The sequence below is a fragment of the Pelobates fuscus genome, chromosome 10, assembly GCF_036172605.1.
Source record: "Pelobates fuscus isolate aPelFus1 chromosome 10, aPelFus1.pri, whole genome shotgun sequence".
Classification (NCBI taxonomy): Eukaryota; Metazoa; Chordata; class Amphibia; order Anura; family Pelobatidae; genus Pelobates; species Pelobates fuscus.
In genome coordinates this window covers 69,996,335-70,021,223 of record NC_086326.1, presented here as the reverse complement: position 1 = coordinate 70,021,223, position 24,889 = coordinate 69,996,335, and the positions used below count along the sequence as shown (strand labels likewise).

The following is a 24,889-nucleotide window of genomic DNA, read 5'->3' as shown; positions in this document are numbered from 1 at the left end:
GACAATCATAGGGTCGATGAGGAGGAAGTGTCTCCGCTTCCTTTTTGCTGAATACATCGGCGAACTCAGAATAGATGGAAGGTATGGGGGGTTCTTCAGTAACTTGTAAAATGGGGATGTGTTGTAGACATGTTCCCTTACAATATGCAGAGTTAAAGGTGAGAGAGAAAGGAGCCCATGTAATATATGGGTTGTGAGTCCGTAACCAGTCGATTCCTAATATAATTGGATAAAGAGGAGAATTTATAACATCAAAAACAAGATATTCAGAATGAATATAATTAGTAGTAGTTCTTAAAGGGATAGTTTCAGAACGAATGGGCCCCGAGGATATTAAGGAGCCATCAATAACTCTGACAGAGACGGAATTTCGTTTTTGAACACAAGGAATTTTATTTTTTGTAACGAAGGATGAGTCCAGGAACACCCCATTAGCACCGGAATCAATAATGGCATCAGTAGTAATCCTTTCTTTGTCCCACTGTAATATGAGAGAAACAGAGGAGAAATGAGAGGTTGTTTTAGGAGGAAGTACACTCATTATATTCGTGGTAGAACCATGCTTACCGCCTCTAGGACGTTTCAATAGAGGACATTCTGGGACCACATGTTCTTGTGAAGCACAGTACATGCAGAGGTTCATTTGTCTTCTTCTGGTTCTCTCTTCTGGAGTAAGAGGACTTCTCAAAACCCCTATTTCCATAGGTTCTGTGGGAGTTATAGGTTTCTCCGGTGCTCTTGAAGAAGTGAAGGGTTTTTTCCATAGGGAGTTAGTGAGTGATTTCTCAGCTTTTCTTTCCCTAAGTCGTCTGTCAATGCTGATTGACAATTGGATAAGAGTATTCAGTGTAGTAGGTAGTTCAGTCCTGGAGAGCTCATCCATGACAGCTTCAGATAACCCAATACGGAACTGGTTACGTAGTGTTATGTCATTCCACTGAGTTTCTGGTGCCCATCGTTTGAATTCAGCAATATAATCTTCGACAGGCCTGTTTCTTTGCTGCAGTGTCCTAATGGTTAAGTCTGCAGTTGCTTGTTTATTAGGGTCCTCGTAAAGGAGAGACATGGCTTCGAAGAATTCATCCAGAGAATCCAATATGGGGTCATCATTTTCCAGAAAGGAATGAGCCCAGGCCATGGGTTCACCTCTTAAAAATGAAATAACAGAACAAACCTTAGATCTTTCGGTGGGATATGATCTAGGTTTTAAGGCAATCAACAATTTGCAGGAATTGATAAATTCTCTGTATTGGGATCTGTCTCCAGAAAACTTTTCGGGGTTGGAAACAGCAGGGTCACTAGCCGAGTGTGTAACTGTATGAGGAGTATGTGTTTGCAAGTCCCTTACATAAGTAAGGATTCGTTCATTGGTGACCTGTAGATCTTGCATGCCTTGAGTAAGCGTATCCACTCTTTGGGTTAATCTTGTGATTTCAGAAGTGAGATCTGCTGGATCCATTAGAGATGGCTGGATCAATCTGTAATGTTCACTTATTGACAATATGGATCACAACTGCAGATAACTAAAAATGTTTATTAAATGTTTACAATTGAATTAAAGTAATATTAAACTTGAGCCGTCTCTTTAATTCCTTGTCAGAAAAATAAGCAGCAGCAGGATTTGCAGAGAGATTAGGTTAAGGCAATTATTAGTCCGAGCAGAGATGAGATTCCAATGTAGAATTGGTAGTTGCAGCAGAATATTTAGTTAGGGAGAAGCAAGAAAATGTAAGCAGAGATGCAAGGTAATTATATCCTGTTTAGGCCGATGAGTTCTACTTAGCTTAGTAGGGGTGGTAGTCCAGTTGGTGAGAGAAGTTCTCAGAGAGGATTAAGGTAGCTGCAGACAAAAGAGTATCCAAAGGCAAGTCCGTGGTCGAGGAGAGGAGAAGGCAGGTAAACGATAAACAGTCCGGGTCCGATACACAGTAGAGGTAAACACAGATGCACGTAGCGTTGAAGTTTTCGCGGGAGGCTTTCAAATTGATCCAGCACTGTGGTGTTGACGCGGTCTCCCTAAGTATCCTGGGAGCGACCGCGTCAGAGGAGGGGGAGTGGCCGCGCTCCGTCTACCCGAAAGTCCCCGGATTACGGATGCCGGAAGGTCTGACACTATGTTTCTATGACCATATCGCGTGTTGAAAGCAGTCTTCCATTCATCTCCATCTTTGATCCAGACTAAGTTGTATACCCCTCTCAGATCAAGTTTAGTGAAAATTGATGCACCTTTCAACCTGTCAAACAACTCAGTTATCAATGGTATCGGGTAAGCGTTGCGTATGGTGATTTTGTTTAGACCCCGATAGTCGATACAGGGACGTAAATCCCCTTCTTTCTTTGAGACAGAAAAGAAACCTGCACCAGCGGGTGAAGACAATTTGGTTATGAAGCCTTTTCTTAAATTCTCAGTAATGTATTCCTCTAGCACTTTGTTCTCTTTAACAGTTAAGGGATAAACTGTGCTTCTCGGAGGCATAGTTCCAGGAAGCAAGTTAATAGCGCAGTCATAGGAACGGTGCAGGGGTAATTTCTCCACTTCTTTTTGTTCAAAAACTGCCTTAAGGTCTAGATAAGGGTTTGGTACTTGTGTCGTCAATTGTTCCATGGTGGGAACATTTAGAAGACAAACAGGTTTAACATTAGTCATACACCCATTCATGCAAGACTCGCTCCACTTGGTGGTCTCTTTCTCTCCCAATCTATCACGGGTTTTTGCTTAGAAAGCCAAGGAAAACCAAGAATGATAGGGAAAGTAGGAGAGGTTATTTGTTGTAGGATTATTACTTCCTGATGTAACATGCCTACAGTCAGCAAAAAATTTATTGTTTCCTTAGTAATAACAGGAACTTGAAGCGGTCTACCATCTTTGGCCTCTACGGCCAAGGGTGCTGGTCTTTCTTTTAATGGGAGAGAATAAGTCTTGGTGAAAGCAGCATCAACAAATTTCTCGGCAGCCCCAGAATCAATTAAGGCTAGAGTATGAACTGTCTGCCCTTCCCATTTCAATGTTATGAGTAGTAGAAGCCTAAGTTCTTTTCTTTCGTTAAAGGAGGACATACATATTACACCCAAGGCCTGTCCTCCAAGAGGGCTTAGGTGCGGGAGTTTTCCGGTCTGTTGGGACAGGCCAAACGAAGGTGTACTTTCTTCCCACAGTACAGGCAAAGCTCCTCTCTCCTCCTGTATTGTTTTTTGGCATCTGATAACCAAGTAAGCCCTGATTGCATAGGTTCTGTAAGGGCCACAGTGGTTGTTTCAGACGAAGGAAAGGTTAGGGCTAATCGTACTGGGTTACGCCTAGGTCTGTCTCTAGTATTTTGCCTATGTCTCAGGCGTTCGTCGATGTGAGCTAGGTAAGTAATTAACTCCTCCAGAGTATTGGGTAAGTCTCTGGCTGCTACTTCATCAAGCAAGGTGTCAGAGAGCCCATTCATAAATACATCAACAAAGGCTTGATCATTCCACTGTACCTCTGCTGCGTAAGTGCAGAATTCTAATGCGTATTCCACCAGAGAACGAGAACCCTGTTTCATACGCAAGAGGGTCTTAGCGGCATTAGCTTTTCTTCCAGGGGGGATCAGATGTCCTAATGAAAGCAGCCACAAATTCCACATAGTTATATACTATCGGGTTGTCATTCTTCCATAACGGGTTAGCTCAAACTAAAGTCCTTTCCACCAGGAGGGTGATTATATACCCTATCTTTTCTCTGTTGGTAGGATAGGCTCGGGGTTGGAGCTAAAAAGTTATACTTATTTGATTTTGGAAACCATGACAAGCCTCAGGATCACCTCTGTAACGCAAGGGGGATGTTATGTCGGTGGATGCACCTACAGTGGCTACCTTTAGGTTTGAGATGTTAGTTACCGGGATGGGTGTTTGCTCATCAGGCTGCAAATGCGCAGTACGATTAAGCAATGTCTGTAATGCAATGGCAAACTGGTCCATACGGTGATCCAACTCCTCAAAACGTGTGTCATAAACCAGTCCATGTGGGTTAACACCTGCAGGGTCCATGGCCCTATTGTAATGTCACGACAAGTGACCCAAACACGCAGAGTATAAACCAAACAGAAACATATTACCGGACCTTAGAATGGCCGGGTTTAACGTAGATAGAATAGTCGAAGATAGCCATGGATAAGGGAAACCAGATATCAGGATAACGATAAGGAATAACTGAGTCAGGGAACCAGATAACAACAGGAAGAACGGGAAAACAAGCCGAGTCAGGATACCAGAATTAAGAATAGTCAAAAGTCACAAGCCGAGTCCAATTACGAAGATACACAGACAGAAATAAGCTAGCACTAGAGGGAACAAAACAATGAACCACAATAGGTCACTGAACAAGGGCAAAAGGCGCCCTTTTATAATGGCGCTTCTGTTGCTTTAAATCCACGCCCCCAAAATGTCAGGGAGTGTGGAATACTTTGAATTTTCGCAACATAGCTGCTATGATGTGCCGCGTCATAAGAAGGGGCGTGCGTGAAGCGGCCGGCGTCTGACATGCTGTGCCGTCGCCTGGAGGAGTCGGCACCTGGAGCTACACCTTGACGGTTTGTGGGGGAAGGGTAAGGTATTGTGGCACTCATGCTAGATCCTTAAATTATAATTTTTAAAATCACATAATTATCTAAAAAGATGATATAAATATACATGTAGAATGTAAATATAAATACATTGATGTATGTACATAAAATACATGATTTTAAGAGCTGTCTCACTAAGTTCCAATAGAACCACATTGAAGCGAGTAAAGGGTTTTTCCCTCTGAGAGGGAAGTGTATGTGATGTGTAGTAATTAGGAAATTGCTATATTATGGCACAGATGTTTTTCAAAGTGTTCTGCAGTGAATTATCCTCTCCTTTTTATCAAGTCCAGCACATGTTGATAGTGTGCTGCTAAAGTATATAGCTTTAGATTAGAAATATTTAAACACAAATTTTTGGAAAAATCGTGTTTGACAAAAAAATCATAACCATTTGCTCAGTCCGTCGTATTCTTTGTCAAGGCTTGACAAAGACCGTGTAGGTCGAAACGTTGCTGTGGGTTCAATAAATTTGCCTTTTTGTATCCTGAGAGTGCCTGGACTTCTATTTTTTCTCATTAAATACTTGGTTCCTGGTACTGGGGCTGGTCTGCTGCACCCGGATACATTTTAAATGGGTTTGAGTGCAGTTCCACATTCTTGCTATAGTAATTTTTTTAATGCATTTCAGCCAAACTTTGAACTCCGCAAATGAGGACCTAGATATGCCCATTTCCATTTTAATTTGGAAACCGTCTTCCAGCTTTTGGCGATCGACATCGTTGTGGCAGCAGCCAAAATGTGAATAATGATAGTTGACGATGTACCAAACATTTTTTGGATGGTTTTCACATCATAGTTTTTATGTAACCTTGACACATTGTTTAAATCCGCTGAAAGCTGTCAATACTAAAACAAATCTGTAACTCAATTAGGTCCCAAGGAATGATTAAAATAATATTTGAAAAGAAGACAAAATTACAAGCTCTATATAATATATTACATTCCTATTGCCATAGAACAACTAATATTTGCAGCATCTAAGCCACCTAGTTTAGTGTATGAATTCCTGCTAGGCATCCATCCCCACCCACCATGCAGCTGATTATTATGTCACATAAACATAAAACAGACAAAGTTAATGTATTTTTATATACATATACAGCCATGTGTTACAAAAACAAACAAACAAAAAGAGTACTGAGGCTGTGAGCTGACTTTTCCTTCTCTTGTTCTCTAGAAAAAATTCTCTGTCCTTTGAAACTTGCTCTTTAATCTCAAGTCTTTTTACTCCTTGCTGTATCTCTGTGTGTGTCTCTAGCATATATGTATAACATTATAATCTACTCACCATCTGGCTACTTCTAATATAGCACATTAGACGGGTCCGGTCTTGGGTATCCTAGCAAGTGCTATGAACTCCCTAAGCTACATACCTTAAAAAAATATATTGACCCATTCTCAAGCTGGTTGACAAATTTCCCAGCTTTTAAACACTATACAACAGTTATACGCTTCTTAAAAGGGATTAAGAGATTTTGTGCATTGAGCTGTCAATGAGATAGAGTAGGTCAGGACCTACATGCGAAGAAATAATATTGAATGGAAATAGCTCCCAGTACAGCAGACAGGAAAAGTAAACTTGAAACTTTAATATTGTGTGACCAAGTAATAAAAATGTAACATAAGACAGCATACATACAACGTAGGTAAATATTTCTATGTACTAATGTTTAATATAAATGTTTTTGTTTTTTTTGGTTATTTTTTTAATTTAGAAACTAAATATAATTTTTTTTAACCTTGCCGTCTTTCCAAACTCATTATGAATGAGACATTTCAATAAAACAATATTATCTATACTTTTTTCAATTTCAACCGATTTTCTGATAGACTTGTTTTGGAGAGTTATACTTGAGTGTTGTAGGTATTATTGATCAAAGCATTTTTTTGATATCACATTCTCAAGGGAAGCTATTTTCTAGCATTTTTTTTTCTCTACGTCTCCTGTTAGATCAATAAAAAATAAAACATGGTGATGGATGAGGATCTCTTTTGATTACATTTAATAAATGTGGATTTTGAGAGCCGTGGTTTACTTGGCAGACTTCCTATCTTTGAGTCATATAGTCATGGCTGTCCTAAAAAATGAACCTTCATCCCTTACACAAATGAGAATACAAATAATTCCTTTCACGAACACCAGGCTGAACTGCGGCCGAACCTTTGCAGTCGAACTGACATGGCAACATAGCAATTCGGCAAGGTTTTTAAACTCCTATCCTGCTTTAGTCCAGTGCTCTAAATTGTTCTATTGAGTTTATTCATACTGTTAGTGACTTCTTGTCTTGATTTTTTTATTATCTACAAATAAAATAAAGATCAAAAGAAACTGAATTGGGATAAGCAATAAATCTGTGCAAGGAAGAAAAATAAACTAGTAAAGGGCTGCGTTACATACAGATGAGCGACTAAACTACTAAATATAATATTAACAAGCAAGGGTATGTGAGCGCTCCAAATAATAAATCATGACCACTTGAAAACTGTACTCCAAAGCAGCAGCTGCTGAGCACAACTAATATAGATCAGACAAATAACTATGGGGTAATTTAGATAAATGTATGTATATACAAAATTTATTTATTAAACATATATAAACAAATGAAATCAATAAGATATGGATACAGTGATGAAAAATGTATCACAGCAAAAATATGTCCGATTCAGAGTCCAAAGATACACAGTGTGGGGCCCCCAACACTAATGCAAAATGTGTATTAATAGGAAACCGGAGAATGTGCACATAAAAATTAAAAGTATATAAAAATGCAAAATGAACGGTACCCAGACACATATACCATCCCTGGGGGAGGGAGCTCTTAAACCCGCCAAACAACCGGGTCTAGGTTGAGGGTGTTGCTGTGAATAATCTCCCTGAGTTAAAGAACTCTGGGGGTAAGCCAGAGCAACTTACCCTATCCACCCGACCTTCGTGTGAGGTTAGAGGAGCACGCCAACTCCCTAACACGAGATAGGATGTGTATGAAGATCCGATCACAACAGCTTGCCGAAAATCACTCCCGGACCGTAGATGAAACCGGGCTGGAAATACAGAGGAAACAGAAAACAGATCGTCTACGCGTTTCGTCCCCTTTGGAGGACTTTCTCAAGACTAGGATCTGCTATCCACAACCTGGGTATATATACCCTACATGTAGAAAAGTGGCCATAATACTTAAATTGAGGATAATTTTACAAGAGGCAAGTAGCCTAATGAGTGCATTTAAAATACAAATATAAAATGCAATAATGCTAAATAATAACCCCTAAATAATACTAAATGTTAATCCTAATAAAAGATAGATCTTATAATACAAAACATAATATTAATAACCACCATCTAGTCAGTGGTATAACTCTCTCTATTGAGTGATATTAAAAGGTAAGATATGTAGAATCGAAACTGCATGCACCAAAGACATTTATTTAGGGTTAAAAATACCCATATGATATAATTCTTTATATTTTTATATACATTCATATGAAATTAACAATAATCAAATAAAGAAATATTTTTTTGTATGTGGGTGAGAACCATCACTACTTACACATTATTAACTTTCGACCATCAAAGATTCTAAAAGTCTAAAAATGATAATAAAAATAAAAATAAGAAATGGGACTAATGTTACATGTTTTATGCTGTAGGTCATTATGTTGCATATAAACCTTGTTAGTAATCTTCATATCTTAAGTCCTATCCTCATATTCAATAAATATAAGGTGAATAATGGATATTGTATCTAACTGGACAGGTCACAATTCTTAATATGTCTAGGGATCAGTGAGGCAGAAAACTGGGGTAAGATCACATAACTGTTGATATACCAATAAATACTCACATCCCTTTTAATTCACCCCCACTACTAAACCAAAACTATAAGGACTAAGGGTAACACTCAATATAATGGAAGATGTAATATACTCCAGAGTGAGAGGATTAAAAATAAGAGGGATGGGAAATACAACACAAAAAAGAAAAGAACTCACTATAATCATATAAATAATAATAAAGGAATTAAATAATATGCTCCAATTCCTCATTTAACCCATAAGGGTTGAGTGTGTTAAGTCGAAAGATCCACCTAGTTTCAGCTGCAATAGGGGCTGATTTTCTATTATTAGTCTTCTCTGGGAAATGTTCAATGCCCATCACTGATATATGTACAGGGTTACTCTCATGGACCATTTTGAAATGTCTAGATATCGGGGATTCCCTATCCTGATTGATAATCACTAATCTATGTTCCCTAAACCTAGTTTTCAATGACCTAGAGGTCTGACCTACATATAGTAGTCCACATGAACACTTCAGTAAATAGACAACATATGAAGTGTTACAGGTGATCCTTGAAAATACTTGGAAGGTCTCATTGTTCGAGGATGACAAAAAATCCGATCTGCCATGACATATGAACTGGCATGTTAAACATCGTGTAGAACCACATTTGAAATTCCCCGCTCCAAAGGATACCAATGTATTGTGGGATTCTACTGAGGCAAGTTTAGAAGGAGCCAACAAATTCTTCAGATTTCTGTTTTTCCTGAAAGTGACCCTTGGTGACCCAGCAATACTGAATTTCAGCCAGGGATCCAATAATAAAATGGGCCAGAGTTTATACAAAATGGAGATAATCTGATCAAGCGCCCTATTGAAAGTGGTGGTAAATATAGGACCTTTATTGTGAGTAACATCCCTGGTACTGATATTAAATTTATTTTGGGAACCTGTTCTTCTTTTAGGGGTTTGATTTTCCAAAAGAGATAAAACCTCCATATGCTTGACCGATGACGGGGATGGTATGGCTAGCGTCTCCTTCTCAGTGGAGGAATCAATGAGTGAACTTCTGTTAAGGTTTCTCGCCTTCTGGTATGCCTGACAGATAATATTCGGGTCATAATCTTTATCCAGAAAGCGTTGACACAAATCCAAAGACTCTTCTTCAAAGTTCTCTAAAAGAGAACAGTTGCGACGTAGTCTAATGAACTGACCAAACAGGATGTTACTAATCCACGTTGGATGGTGACCAGTCGTAAAATGTAGAAAACCATTAACGTCCACTGGTTTCTTGAAGGTTTTGGTAAGAACATATCCAGGTTTTCCACATAGAACCAAATCCAGGAATTCAATTGTAGTCTTATTCTTATTGCTTGTGAAGGATAATCCCCATTCATTGTTGTTAAGATACTGAACAAAATTATCAGTATCATCAAGATCACCTTTCCAAATAATGAGGATATCGTCGATGAATCGTTTGTAAAATATAAGATGTTCTTTCCATACAGGATGATTTAATACATGGATGGATTCCCAAAGACCCATGTAGATGTTTGCATATGCTAGGGCAAAACTAGCCCCCATTGTTGTACCTTTTACCTGCAGGTAAAACCGCCCATTAAAACGAAAATAATTATGGGTTAAAATAAAAGCTATACTCTCCAAGATCGCTTCAGCTTGACATGGAGGGAGGGGATCCTCCAAAAGGAAATGTTTAATAGCTTTCAGGCCCAAATTATGATCAATGTTCGAATAAAGGGCTGCCACATCCACGATCAACCAACAATAGTTCTCCTGCCAGGTGATCTCCTGCAGCAATGATAATATGTGCCCCGTGTCTTTGATGTAAGAGAGTAAATTAATCATGATTTTCTGAAGATGAATATCTACCCATTTCGACAAAGGTGCTGTAAGAGAGCCAATCGATGAAATGATGGGTCTACCCGGTGGATTGGTGAGAGACTTATGAATCTTCGGGAGGAAGTAAAATATGGGTATATTACCTCCACTGGAAAGAAGAAAACCCTTTTTCCGATTTATCAATGACCCCTATATCAAACATCTTATTCACCCAGGCTCTAAGGTCCCTGGTGAATTGAGCTGTGGGGTTGAATGTGAGGGTTTTATAATAGTTCAAATCTTCCAAAATCCGATATGCTTCCTTAAGATAGTCCTCCCTTCAAGGAGGACAATCCCTCCTCCCTTGTCTGCTCCCTTAATGACGATGTTATGATCCTTCTTAAGATCTTTCAATGCTGCCATTTCCATATTAGTAAGGTTATGTTCTACGCTTCGATTTTTTTGTTTGATGTTTAAACTGGTGACTAGGGATCTGAAGTCCTTCATCACCAGTTCATAGAAAATAGGTAGGAACCCTCCTTTGTCCGCTACAGGATAATAAGTAGGGGGAGTTTTAAGGCCTGTAGTTATACTGGCGTCTATGACCTCTAAAGCATCAATTGCAATCACGGGCTCTTTTTGTTCATTGAGGATACCTATCAAATTCTTAAGTAAGATTCTATCTTGTGTGTCATTCAAAAATCCAGGACATTCATTAATGCTATTCGCCTCCTTAATATTAAAAGTAAGGGTCAATTTCCTAATGAATTGATTAAGTACCCCAAAATAGATCTAGAATATTGGGATTCAAGGAGGGGGCAAAATGCAAACCTTTATTTAGCAGGGAAATCTCTGAGGTTTTCAATATATGAGTGGACAAATTGAAAATTCCCACTAGGGGAGGCACCTCATTTTGTTGGGATTTGTATCTCTTTCCTCTTGTCCCCCTATGGGTGCATCTATTTTCCTGCCCCCCATTTTGGAAAATAGCGGAAAAGTTTTTGGGATGTCTGATTGATCCTCCCCTAAAAAATGGGCGCCACTTGAGGTACCTGAATTATACGACTGTAGTAGCTTAGTTTACACTCAGGTGTAAACACAGGTCCCATCGAACTGGGAGCACGTCCTAAGCTACTAAGGTCGGATAATTCAGGTACCTCAAGTGGCGCCCATTTTTTAGGGGAGGATCAATCAGACATCCCAAAGACTTTTCCCGCTATAAAAAGGTACAGCAATGGGGGCTAGTTTTGCCCCAGCAAATGCAAACATCTTCATGGGTCTTTGGGAATCCATCCATGTATTAAATCATCCTGTATGGAGAGAACATCTTATATTTTACAAACGATTCATTGACAATATCCTCATTATTTGGAAAGGTGATCTTGATGATACTGATAATTTAGTTCAATATCTTAATAATAATGAATGGGGATTATCCTTTACAAGCAATAAGAATAAGACTACAATTGAATTCCTGGATTTGGTTCTATGTGGAAAACCTTCCTGGATTTGGTTCTATGTTCTTACCTTCAAGAAACCGGTGGATGTTAATGGTTTTCTACATTTTACGAGTGGTCACCATCCAACGTGGATTAGTAACATCCCGTTTGGTCAGTTCATTAGACTACGTCGCAAATGTTCTCTTTTAGAGAAATTTGAAGAAGAGTCTTTGGATTTGTGTCAACGCTTTCTGGATATATTATTTATTATTTATTTATTTATACTATATTTACCACCACTTTCAATAGGGCGTTTGATCAGATTATCAATTTTGTATAAACACTGGCCCATTTTATTATTGGATCCCTGACTGAAATTCAGTATTGCTGTGTGGGGATATTTATGGGATAATAATAGTAAACAGTTGAGAATTGCCCATTATTTCAATTCTCAGATCCCAAAGATCGTTATCGTGTAAGTGAAATGTATTCCATATAAATAAAATCACAATTTGTTATAAAAATAGATACAATTTATTGTGACATTTTAAATAATAATAATAAGTAACATGCATGACAATAATCAATAAAAATTCAGTATAACATAGTATGCAATACAATATGGTAATATAAAAACATCTTCCAATGGCTAAGACAAGATTTATGACGGCTTCACAGAGTGAAAGTTTACACACACAGAAAAGCTTTCAGCATAAGACCATAAAACTTTAGCTGACAGAATAAGCCTTTCAATGCTGGTTAGACCTCCTAGGTAATTAAGATCTATTCTCATGTAATTTTAAATAAAATAACAATTAAACCAGTTCATTAGTCACTTCCTGGAACCATCCAATAAGAGTAATCTACCATGTTCTATAAGCAGAATTTTAACTTGCCTAAACAGATATTTTATCTTATTTTAGAGCAAATCAATACACCTGGACAAATATCACAATATGCTAACATGTGATATGTCACATAAATACATAATTATTCATTTCTATCTACAGAATAGAAAGTTTAATAATATATTTCTTTAGTAACTAAGATTTCTAAATATCGAAATCTGATCGTGATTTATCCAGTCATATATCATGCTATTATTTTTTTTAAATTAATTTTTTTAATTAATTTAGTTTTCATTAAATGAAACCAGTATAATTACCAGTTGAGTAGATATTTTCATCAGATTAGTAAGTAGTCTCAGGAACTGAATGGATGTGTGATTGGTGTGTAAGAAATTCTGAGTGTCCTGGAGTTCTCTGCATTGCTTTCTCTTGCTTTCTCTCCTTTTTCTCTTCCCTTTGTCTTAACTTTTAAAGAAAAAAATCACTGGGTGATAGACCAATAGAAACACTGGAGCTGTGGTTACCTTCCAGATAACAATTTAAGTATTTGGTCTATAGAGGGCAGTCTCGTCCCACTAAACATAGCTATCCAGGAAAGAGTTAACTTTTCCTGGTGGCTATTTTGACGTCATTTACCTTATCTTTATGGTTGTCTATAACCAAGTTTACTGTCAGATCAAATAGTTTCTTTAAGTTTTGTCCAGACTATGTGGCAAATTCTGCTATAATTTCTAATATGACAGTTATAACTAAGTATGACCCCTAAACTTACAATGGGACGTTATACAATATCGAAAGTAAAATTAAATTATTTAATCTTCTCTGTCACAAATGTCTGGGTTTAGAATTGATTATATTCCATTAGCATTTAGACAGTCTGTCCATGCCCCGTTCTCATCTCTTATCAACAGGTTTGTATATACTAAGCATTCCTTTAGCTCTGGCAAAGTGGTTAGTTTTACAGAAAGGATAGAAATCTTGTGTCTTTTGTTAGCTTGAGGATAGCAAAATGGAGTCTGCTCTGTTCAAAGTGACTCTGACAATATACATTTTAATTTCTATCATAGCACAAAATGTCTGCCGATATAAATACCCTGACAGCTGGGTCACCAAGGGTCACTTTCAGGAAAAACAGAAATCTGAAGAATTTGTTGGCTCCTTCTAAACTTGCCTCAGTAGAATCCCACAATACATTGGTACCCTTTGGAGCGGGGAATTTCAAATGTGGCTCTACACGATGTTTAACATGCCAGTTCATATGTCATGGTAGATCGGATTTTTTGTCATACTCGAACAATGAGACCTTCCAAGTATTTTCAAGGATCACCTGTAACACTTCATATGTTGTCTATTTACTGAAGTGTTCATGTGGACTACTATATGTAGGTCAGACCTCTAGGTCATTGAAAACTAGGTTTAGGGAACATAGGTTAGCGATTATCAATCAGGATAGGAAATCCCCGATAGCTAGACATTTCAAAATGGTCCATGAGAGTAACCCTGTACATATATCAGTGATAGGCATTGAACATATCCCAGAGAAGACTAATAGAAAATCAGCCCTTATTGCAGCTGAACCAAGTGGATCTTTTGACTTAACACACTCAACCCTTATGGGTTAAATGAGGAATTGGAGCATATTATTTAATTCCTTTATTATTATTTATATGATTATAGTGAGTTCTTTTCTTTTTTGTGTTGTATTTCCCATCCCTCTTATTTTTAATCCTCTCACTCTGGAGTATATTACATCTTCCATTATATTGAGTGTTACCCTTAGTACTTATAGTTTTGGTTTAGTAGTGGGGGTGAATTAAAAGGGATGTGAGTATTTATTGGTATATCAACAGTTATGTGATCTTACCCCAGTTTTCTGCCTCACTGATTCCTAGACATATTAAGAATTGTGACCTGTCCAGTTAGATACAATATCCATTATTCACCTTATATTTATTGAATATGAGGATAGGACTTAAGATATGAAGATTACTAACAAGGTTTATATGCAACATAATGACCTACAGCATTATATACATGCGAAAAAAGGGGGTAGGCTTTTGGCCCGCATGCTCAGAGGACACCAAACGCTGGTGCAAGTTCACAAGGTAAAAATAGCCGGGGGTAGAATGACTCAGCACCCTGAAATGATAGCGAATGAGTTCCGAACATACTATACCCAACTGTACAACCTGTACCTGCAGCGCTCCACAATGTCAGCACACACAAGGAAAAGGGAGATCCAACCATACTTGACACGGCACCTCACCAAACACGTAACACGAGAAGAAGCTGAGCTCACGGAGGAAGAAATTAAGGCAGCAATCAAAACAACAAATACAGGCAAAGCTCCGGGACCCGACGAGTTCACACTCGCATATTATAAGAAGTTCGGGGACACGCTCATCCCAAAATTAGCCGAAGCCATGAACGCAATCACGAGGGGCAACGTACTCCATGATGGCACTCTAGCGGCAGTCATAACCATCATCCCCAAACCAGGGAAGGACCCAGAGCTATGCAGCAGCTACAGACCCATCTCCCTTTTAAACATTGACTTAAAATTATTCACCAAAGTCCTTTCGAGCCGCCTCAACTCGTTCCTTCCCAGACTGGTGCACCCCGATCAGACGGGCTTTATCCCAAATATATCCTGCCCAGATTGCTCTATTTCAAACACTACCAATGACGATACCCGTAGCGTATTTCTCCTCCCTTAGATCAGCGATAATCAAATATGTGTGGAGAGCCCAGCGACCCAGAATCCGACATGAATCACTGTGCCTCCCACGACACCGGGGGGGCCTTGCACTCCCGGACGTGAAAAAATACCATCAGGCCACAGTACTACAACGTATACTTGAGTGGCACTCTCGCCCTCCACAAAAACAATGGATCCCGCTGATGGAAGCCGGAGGCCAAACACCCACACAAGAGGCGGTATGGGGCACCAAGTCCACATCCCGGAAGGAACTGGACAGAATGTCACCAATGACACATACCTTGCGTACGTGGGCCAACCTGAGACGGGCACATCACATATCCCCGACCCCAAGCCCTATGATCCCACTCACTAATAATAGCTCACTAGGAGGAGGCCTCATGGCCAGAGCATGGGTCATTCTGGGAGAACAGGAACAGGATTATATCCCATTGCTCTTGGTCCTGAACGACACTGGCCTAAAACCACTCTCAGAACTCACTGATAAGCGGCCTCCGACCTTTCAGCAGTCGTTTCGATACACCCAATTGAGACACTACTACCACTCGATGGTCGATAAAGCAGCCCTACACAGGGCCATAACGCCATTTGAGAACTTATGCCTAACCAAAACTAGCCTAGATAGAGCAATTTCCTATCTCTACCAATACATCCTCTTTGGAGAGCACAAGGAAGTACTCACGTTCAAGGCGCAATGGGAACACATTGTAGGCCGGGAGATTGCTTCAGCCCATTGGGAAAAAATCCTCATCCTACACCATAAATCCTCAGTGAGTTCCCGATACCAAGAAGTCAACTATAAACTCCTGTCCCAATGGTATAAAACTCCATCACGCCTACACAGGATATTCCCCAACATCTCGGACGCGTGCTGGAGATGCGGAACTGGAGAGGGCAACCTGAGACATATCTGGTGGGACTGCCCACACATACAGCCGTTCTGGAACCAAGTCAGTGAAAAAATCACGGAGATACTCCGGGAAACGATCACCTTGGACATAGAGCAATACTTGCTACATTCAACACCATGCCCAATCTCAAGATATAAAAAATCCATATTAAGACATCTACTGGATGCAGCCAAGGCACTTGTACCCGCAATGTGGAAGCAGACACAACCCCCCACGATGACCCAGTGGTATGACGGAGTGGAAGAGATCCGCTCGGCGGAGAGCATGAGGGCACTCCTCATGGGACAGAGCGAGAAGCATGTCGAAAGGTGGGGGCTGTGGTTGGGGTACGTCGCCGGTGGAGGGGGGGGGGCGGCGAGGCGGGGGCGGCAGGCGCCCTGGTCCGACAAGTGGAGGGGGAGAGACGTGAGACGCACACAACTGACACAGACGTAACTTCCAGAATACACTTAGCCGACAGGGGACAGAGAGTAAAGCCAAATACACAGGCCACAGGAATCGATCGAGAATGGCTAACTGTCCCAAGATCGGACGCACGGGGAGATACTGAGGACGAAGGATGGGGGCAGGCCGAGGGGGAGTAGATACACACATCAAAATGAACCCAATAGGGCATAGAGTCACTCCAGAAATGGCAACTAACCCTAGAACAGAGCAAAACTCGCGAACCACTAGACCGTGGACGCCTCTGAGGCCCCACATCCTGCCGGACACATATATTATAACCACAGATAAGCGATCAACATTAAAAGCATACTCCCCCCACCCCCCTTCCGGGTGTCCTGATGGCTCGACCCCAGAAACATAGATATATGTGCAGGACTAATAGGCAACTACCGCCTAAATTGCGACCTACATTGACACTAATCGAACGACAAACCATACCAACAACAAAATATAAAGTACAACCATACAAAGCACACAGACGAAGGTGTAGCTGACATCATATCGACCTCACAACACAGACAAGTACATCGATGCAGGGCAGAGCGCTAGGCTCACAAGTACATGCCCACACTACTCGAACAACAAATTCAGACAGATGACGCCGCACAGAATACAACTGGATAGGCCTGGTCAAAAGAGAGACCCACGCGACCTTTAGATCTATACAAAAAGTTTACATGTTTCCATGTTATCTGATTACTATCCAGGTTACATAGAGACCTGCGTGTCTCACGTACATCCTATATTGTTATCTTGGAGATCTGCGCATCTCATGAGACCAATTGTTATAACCCACGAGTTATTGATTACCTCCTTATTTGAAGTGTTGTACAACATGTGAAAACTCTTCATTCTTCAATAAAAAGAGATTTATAAAAAAAATAATGACCTACAACATAATACATGTAACATTAGTCCCATTTTTTATTTTTATTTTTATTATCATTTTTATACTTTAAGAATCTTTGATGGTCGAAAGTTAATAATGTGTAAGTAGTGATGGTTCTCACACACATACAAAAATTCTTTCTTTATTTGATTATTGTTAATTTCATATGAATGTATATAAAAATATGAAGAATTATATCATATGGGTATTTTTAACCCTAAATAAATGTCTTTGGTGCATGCAGTTTCGATTCTACATATCTTACCTTTTAATATCACTCAATAGAGAGAGTTATACCACTGACTAGATGGTGTTTGGTTATTAATATTATGTTTTGTATTATAAGATCTATCTTTTATGATGGATTAACATTTAGTATTATTTAGGGGTTATTATTTAGCATTATTGCATTTTATATTTGTATTTTAAATGTACTCATTAGGCTACTTGCCTCTTGTAAAATTATCCTCAATTTAAGTATTATGGCCACTTTTCTACATGTAGGGTATATATACCCAGGTTGTGGATAGCAGACCCTAGTCTTGAGAAACGCGTAGACTATCTGTTTTCTGTTTCCTCTGTATTTCCAGCCCGGTTTCATCTACGGTCCGGGAGTGATTTTCGGCAGCTGTTGTGATCGGATCTTCATACACATCCTATCTCGTGGTAGGGAGTTGGCATGCTCCTCTAACCTCACACAAAGGTCGGGTGGATAGGGTAAATTGCTCTGGCTTACCCCCAGAGTTCTTTAACTCAGGGAGATTGTTCACAGCAACACCCTCAACCTAGACCCGGTTGTTTGGCGGGTTTAAGAGCTCCCTCCCCCAGGGATGGTATATGTGTCTGGGTACCGTTCATTTTGCATTTTTATATACTTTTAATTTGTATGTGCACATTCTCCGGTTTCCTATTTATACACATGTGTGCATTAGTGTTGGGGGCCCCACACTGTGTATCTTTGGACTCTGATCTGGACTTATTTTTGCTGTGATACATTTTTCATCACTGTATCCTTATCTAATTGATTTAATTTGTTTATATATGTTTAATAAATACATTTTGTATATACATACATTTATCTAAATTACCCCAGAGTTATTTGTCTGATCTATATTAGCTGTGCTCAGCAGCTGCTGCTTTGGAGTACAGTTTTCAAGTGGTCATGATTTATTATTTGGAGCGCTCACATACCCTTGCTTGTTAATCTGGTTTATTATCTATCCTGAACCATGGTTTCTTTGACTTGGAGTGGCATCAGTTCCTTGATTCGAAGTGGGTTTCTAGAGTTGACTTGGCACTACATTTACATTCTCTCTAGGGTCCTTGACAATAGCTTCCTCTACTATTCTATCATTTTGCAGGTTCTATATTTTTCACCTCGCCTTATGCCTTGTATAAAAGGAGCATTTCACAAGCCTAAAGCATTTTAGCTAGCTGAAGTGCTTTGTTTGAAGAATGTGTCATTTTTTTTTTCTTCAAAAAGTACGAATTTCAATAGATATTAGCACGTTATTCATTACCCTTGTTACACTCCTCTGGCTGTCAATCAGAAAACCAGTTTATGATAGAAGCTCCCATGCCAGTGCCTTTTGGAGAGGCTTGAAGGCCAGCCTCTGGCCCATGTACTATGGACCTGTTACCAGGAGCCTCTGAAAGAGGTGTGTGACAGCAGAAATAAATTTACAAACTATACATTGTTACTTTCATAAATCTGCAGCGCCCTCTTCTGACTGCCTAGAAGTGTGCACATTTGAATAAGACTGGTATGCAAAAGAGGGCAACCAAATAAATATTTAGCTATAAATATTATTGCTTTTTAGTGTGTTTTAAAATGTATTAATTATAATTGCTCGTACGCCAATGTTCTATATATTTGTATTTTAAATATTTGTCACCACATGCTGTTGGACTGGTCCCCAAAGAATAGTCCTTATCCAAAATAAAGAATGTTATGTTAGTTCCTTTTGGAAGTGTGTGTTCTGTGTGGATTGTTTCAGGGATCCTAGTAACAAAGTCTTTGGGCCTGTTGGCTGGTCCATGTAGCCCGGGACAAGTATGCTTTGTAAAGGCAATAGCCAATCACATTACAGGCAGAAGTGTGGATACCAGCCTTGAAGGAGAGTTGCAAAGGGAATGATACCTGTCTGGAAGCAGAGAGATGCAGCTTGGTCAGGTGGAAGAGCTCAGGAGAGACACCAGCCAAGCTTTAGCAACTGAGGCTGAAGTGCTCAAGAGTCCCCTGTGGCAGGTAGGAAGCAGACGGTATGGAGGGCTACTCAGTTGTAGTACAGGACTTCCTTCTCACAGTTCAAATACTTCCTGGTAGTTCAGCTCAGTGGAGCGAAACTCAAAAGGTATCAATGCCTTGCCAAAGACTGCTCATTGAGCTGCAATTGGATATCTGTAATTGGACAGCCACAGAAAGTCTGAGCTTTGATAGCAAATGCTGCAGACCATAAATCAGCAGCTTTTTTAGAAATATCCCAATGACAAAATTCATAATAAAATGCAATTATTCTACGTAATGCATTTGCATTTTTTTCATTATCTGTAATGAGCGCTGTGCGCCCACCTCCTGCTGGTCACTCTACTTTAGCGCCCCGCTTGTGCTGCCTTATGAACGCCTTATGAACGCCCCGGCCGTGAAAATAGTTAGAAAAAACTTTCAACCCTACCGTACTGTATATTCATCACCAATTTAGCTAATTTAGCCTACTTCTTTGTTTTAATCCATTCCTAGCTAACTACAAATCATTAATAGGAGAATTGATATATGTATTTGCTGGATATTACTTTTAATTCCACCTCCAGGCTCGTTGTGCAACCAGACTTACATTAGCTCCATTGTACATGTACTTAAGATATTGAACCAATTAAAAAAAAATATACTAACAACCATCATTGTTACATTCCTTAAGCAGAAGGCGGTCGGCAATTTGTTTTAATAACATGACCTGTATTGATTCCCTATGACCTTGGACTCTGAAAGGCAATTAACTAACTGCATGTGCAGACTGATCATTGACCAGATATTTCCACATATGCAGTTAACAATATCAGTTCTTCACTGCTTCTGTAATGTTTTAAAAGCTATCAGATATATGCTGTCAAATGCTTCACTCTGTAGACAGCTTATTGTATTGCCTTCAATAGAAATCTGCTGTCATAAAAGATACATGAGATATCTAGGTCTGAAGCTTTTACAACAGACATGAAATAAAATACGTTAAATGATAAACCTACGCACAATGCTGAATACCTTTTTATCATGATCTATATATATATAAAAAAAAAAAATCAGAATCCCTGCTAGGTTCTTTTTTAATTTAATATTTCTGATTTCACATGCCATACCCTCTGGTCGGATGATTCAAGCATTTAAAAATGTACTATTAAAGTACAGATCAGTATATTATCATGAGACAAATGCAAAGGAATTTAGATTAGGGAAATTTAGCTTTTAGTAATAGTACCAACAGTAGAGCAGGTGTAATATCTGGGGGCATTTGGTAATACAGCATGCCTCTTCCCAATTTAAGTCTATTTACAAGTAATTTTGTGTTTTCATGTGTTTTTATTTTTATTTATTCCATATGTCTATTGTGGATATTCCTCAGTATTTAGGTTTACAAGTAAAGTCCTTATATAAGATCCAACTAAATAATTATTCTCTACTGCAACCCATTAAATGTACCTCCATCATGCCTTAAAGGGATTTTATAGTCACCAAAACAACTTAAACTAGCTTCTTCAGTCAAATAAAACAATGTCCACGTTCTCAGTTTAAATATCCTGCCAAATCTGAGGCTTTTCATTTGGCAGCTGATGTCCTTTACAATTAGCATTTGTGGCTTTCTGCAAAATTCCGCTTCCACATTCCAAGCGAACACGCTTGTTTCAATTCTCAGTTCCAGTCTCAATTCCGAAAGTCTAAGAAGTGTTTGCCTTATATTCTCAATCACCTATTATGTGAGAACAGTATCAGTTCCTTAGGAAAATATTTAAAAATATATATATTGTATGGCAGGGTAAGGGAAGGGAAGGTGGTTGGTGTTCTCACCACATTTCTTTTTATTGAGGCCACCGTCAACAACACCAACTAAGAAGTGATTCTCTGTTCAGTTGTTTCGCTAGGTTCCCTTGAGTTTATTCTCTCGGAGATGAGCTATGGTCAACCTCCTCCAGACGTAGAAGGCATGACCTCCCTTAAAGTTGATAACCTTACTTACCGAACGTCTCCCGAGACTCTCCGCCGCGTGTTCGAGAAGTACGGGCGGTTGGGCGATGTCTACATCCCTCGCGACCGATACACCAAGGAGAGCCGCGGCTTTGCCTTCGTCCGTTTCCACGACAAGCGGGATGCCGAGGACGCCATGGATGCCATGGACGGGGCCGTGCTAGACGGCAGAGAGCTGAGGGTACAGATGGCACGGTAGGGCAGCCCTCCAAACTCCCACCACGGCCGCAGGGGCCCACCACCTCGGAGATTCGGGGACTATGGACGCAGGAGTCGAAGCCCGCGGAGAAGACGTCGATGCCGCTCTAGAAGCAAGAGCAGATCGCTATCACGCAGCATATCCCATTACAGCAGGTCAAAATCCTGCTCACGAACCAGGTCTAGAACACGCTCCAGTTCAAAGTCTCAGACAAACAGTTGTTTGTTTTTTCCTCCCTGTTTAATTTTGCCTGTTTAAGTTGAGCCCTATGTGGCAGACTTCACATTTTATGTGCCATTTTTTGTTGCTGTTATTCCAATTTTTTGTAATTTAGTGAACGCCTACAGATTTCATTATTGGCTTGGATATTTGAGGTAACACGTTTCTGTTAATACATTGTATCGTTTAAAACCCAAAGGGTTGAGAAGGTATGTCTATACTTCACTGAACTGTAGTTGCTTGTGTTTGGACACTACTCATCAAAGCATTGTTTAAACCAGTGACCTATTTTTACAAATGTAAAATTTCTTGTATGTAACTACATTTTAGTATCTGAACCCAAAATATGTATGTACATGTAACTATGTTTCAAGGGAGTGTTTTTATTTGACTACAACTCTAATCTCTTCTCTTGTGTATTTTTGTGCACTAGGCACAGTTGTGTAGTTGTGTAGCAGTTGAGTTATGCTGGTAAAAAATATATATATATTAGAAAATACTTCTTATGAATCAATAAAAAAAGAAATTAAGAAACTAGCCAACTTTCTTAGAAATACACTGAACAAAATTATAAACGCAACACTTGGTTTTGCCCCCATTTTTCATGAGCTTAACTCAAAGATCTAAGACTTTTTCTATTTCTCTCAAATATTGTTCACAAATCTGTCTAAATCTGTGTTAGTGAGCACTTCTCCTTTGCCGAGATAATCCATCTACCTACCCATTTTCAATGCCCTGGCTGAGGAAAGGAGGTTCTCACCCAAGATTTAACGGTACATTGTCCCTTTGATGCAGTGCAGTTGTCCTGTCCCCTTAGCAGAAAAACACCCCAACTCATAATGTTTCCACCTCCATGTTTGACGGTGGGGATGGTGTTCTGAAGGTTATGAGCAGCATTCCTCCTCCTCCAAACATGGCGAGTTGATGCCAAAGAGCTCGATTTTGGTCTCACCTGACTACAAAACTCACCCAGTTCTCATCTGAATCATTTAGATGTTCATTGGCAAACTTCAGATGGGCCTGTACATGTGCTTTCTTGAGCAGGGGGATTTTGCGGGCGATGTAGATTTCAGTCCTTCACGGCATAGTGTGTTACCAGTTGTTTTCTTGGTTACTATGGTGCCAGCTGCCTTGAGATCATTAACAAGATCCTCCCGTGTAGTGCTGGACTGATTCCTCACTGCTCTCACGATCATTGAAACTCCACAAGGTGAGATCTTGCACCAGACCAAAGGGAGATTGACAGTTATTTTGTGTTTTTTCCATTTGCGAATATTTGCTCCAACTTTTGTCACCTTCTCACCAAGCTGCTTGGTGATGGTCTTGTAGCCCATTCCAGCCCTGTATAGGTCTACAATCTTGTCCCTGACATCCTTGGACAGCTCTTTGATCTTGGCCATTGTAAAGACTTTGGAATCTGATTAATTGATTGATTGTTTCTGTGGACAAGTGTCTTTTTTTTTTTAATTCTTTATTTTGGTCACTCAGCATGTGAAAAAGAAACAATACAATATGTGGGCTATCGCCCTTAAAGTTCACATATAATAATAACAACAGTGTTGTCAATGGCTGGGACATGGTGCCACGCTGAGTGAGGTTTTTTTTGTTTTTTTGTGTGAAAAACATGGTAGTCAACAAATTAACATAGCAAAAGTACTTCCCCCTGGGCACAAGTATAAGGTACACTCAGAAGTCGGGCTATCTAGTGTTAGCTTAGGTGCTCCAGGGAGCGGGGGTGGCCCCCTCCGGGGATTCACATTAGTAGGTAAACTGAACCATCTTGGTTGGGGGGGGGGGAACCGAAGCCAGCGTTATATTGAATTTCTCCGTCTAATATCTGCGCTTAGTGCGGGCCCTTTTGTGTGTGGCTCAACTATAAAAGAGGGAGTCTGTAAATGGGGTGGTACAGTGACCCATTCTAGCTGGGCTGGGTATGGCAGGTTAAATAAAAATTGTGAAACCATAAACAATGTGCTAGCATAGTTACCAACAAGCAAAATAACAAATATAACATAGTATATATAGTCACTGAGTGTGGTGGCGGGATCTATGGCATCCTACGAGATGGAGAATCGTCCTTTCTGTGTAACTCCCTCAGGTAGTGTTGCCAGCTGGTGTAGCGCGCCGGGACGATCTGGGTATAAATTCCCGTACTGTGGTGGGGTCTAGCTGGGTCAGGGTGGTCGTAGAATCATCTTGCAGGGCGGTCAGGCCCAGCCGGGCCAAGTGGGTGTCCAGTCCCTGCGGATTCTTTGCCCGGTATGCAGTCCCTTGGAAGGTGAAAGTGATGAGTCGCGGTGCACCCCAGCGGTACTGGATATTGTTGGATCTCAGGTGTTGTAGGTTCGGTTGAAACGATTTGCGCCAACTTAGTGTGCTCCTTGTAAGGTCAGGAAACAATGTTAACTGAGAGTTCTTAAATAATATAGGGGTTTTCCCTCGGGTCGCAGCCAAGACTGCGGTCTTGTCTTGGTGGGTTTGGAATTTCAGAATTAGGTCAGCCGTGGCGGTTGGCGGTGCGTTTGCCGGTTTGGGCAGGCGGAACAGGCCGCCTAGCTTCACAAGCTTAGCTTGTTTAGGCTGCAGTAGCGTTGCCAAGAGGCGCCTTACATAGTGTGGGAGGTCAGCAAGCCCAATGTCATCGGGCACCCCTCTGAGCTTTAGGTTATTTCTCCGTCTGTGTTCATCCAAGGCCTCCACTTTTTCTGTTTTCGAGTTGTTGTTTGCGGAGGTCTGACAGTCTCAGTTCCAGAGTATTTAGTCATGCGT

General features: G+C 40.1%; 1 pseudogene; it reads left to right on the top strand.

The window, feature by feature from the left end:
• Positions 1-21,486: 21,486 nt before the first annotated feature.
• On the top strand, positions 21,487-22,159 carry LOC134574751 (serine/arginine-rich splicing factor 2-like; annotated as a pseudogene).
• The last annotated feature ends 2,730 nt before the right edge of the window (positions 22,160-24,889 follow it).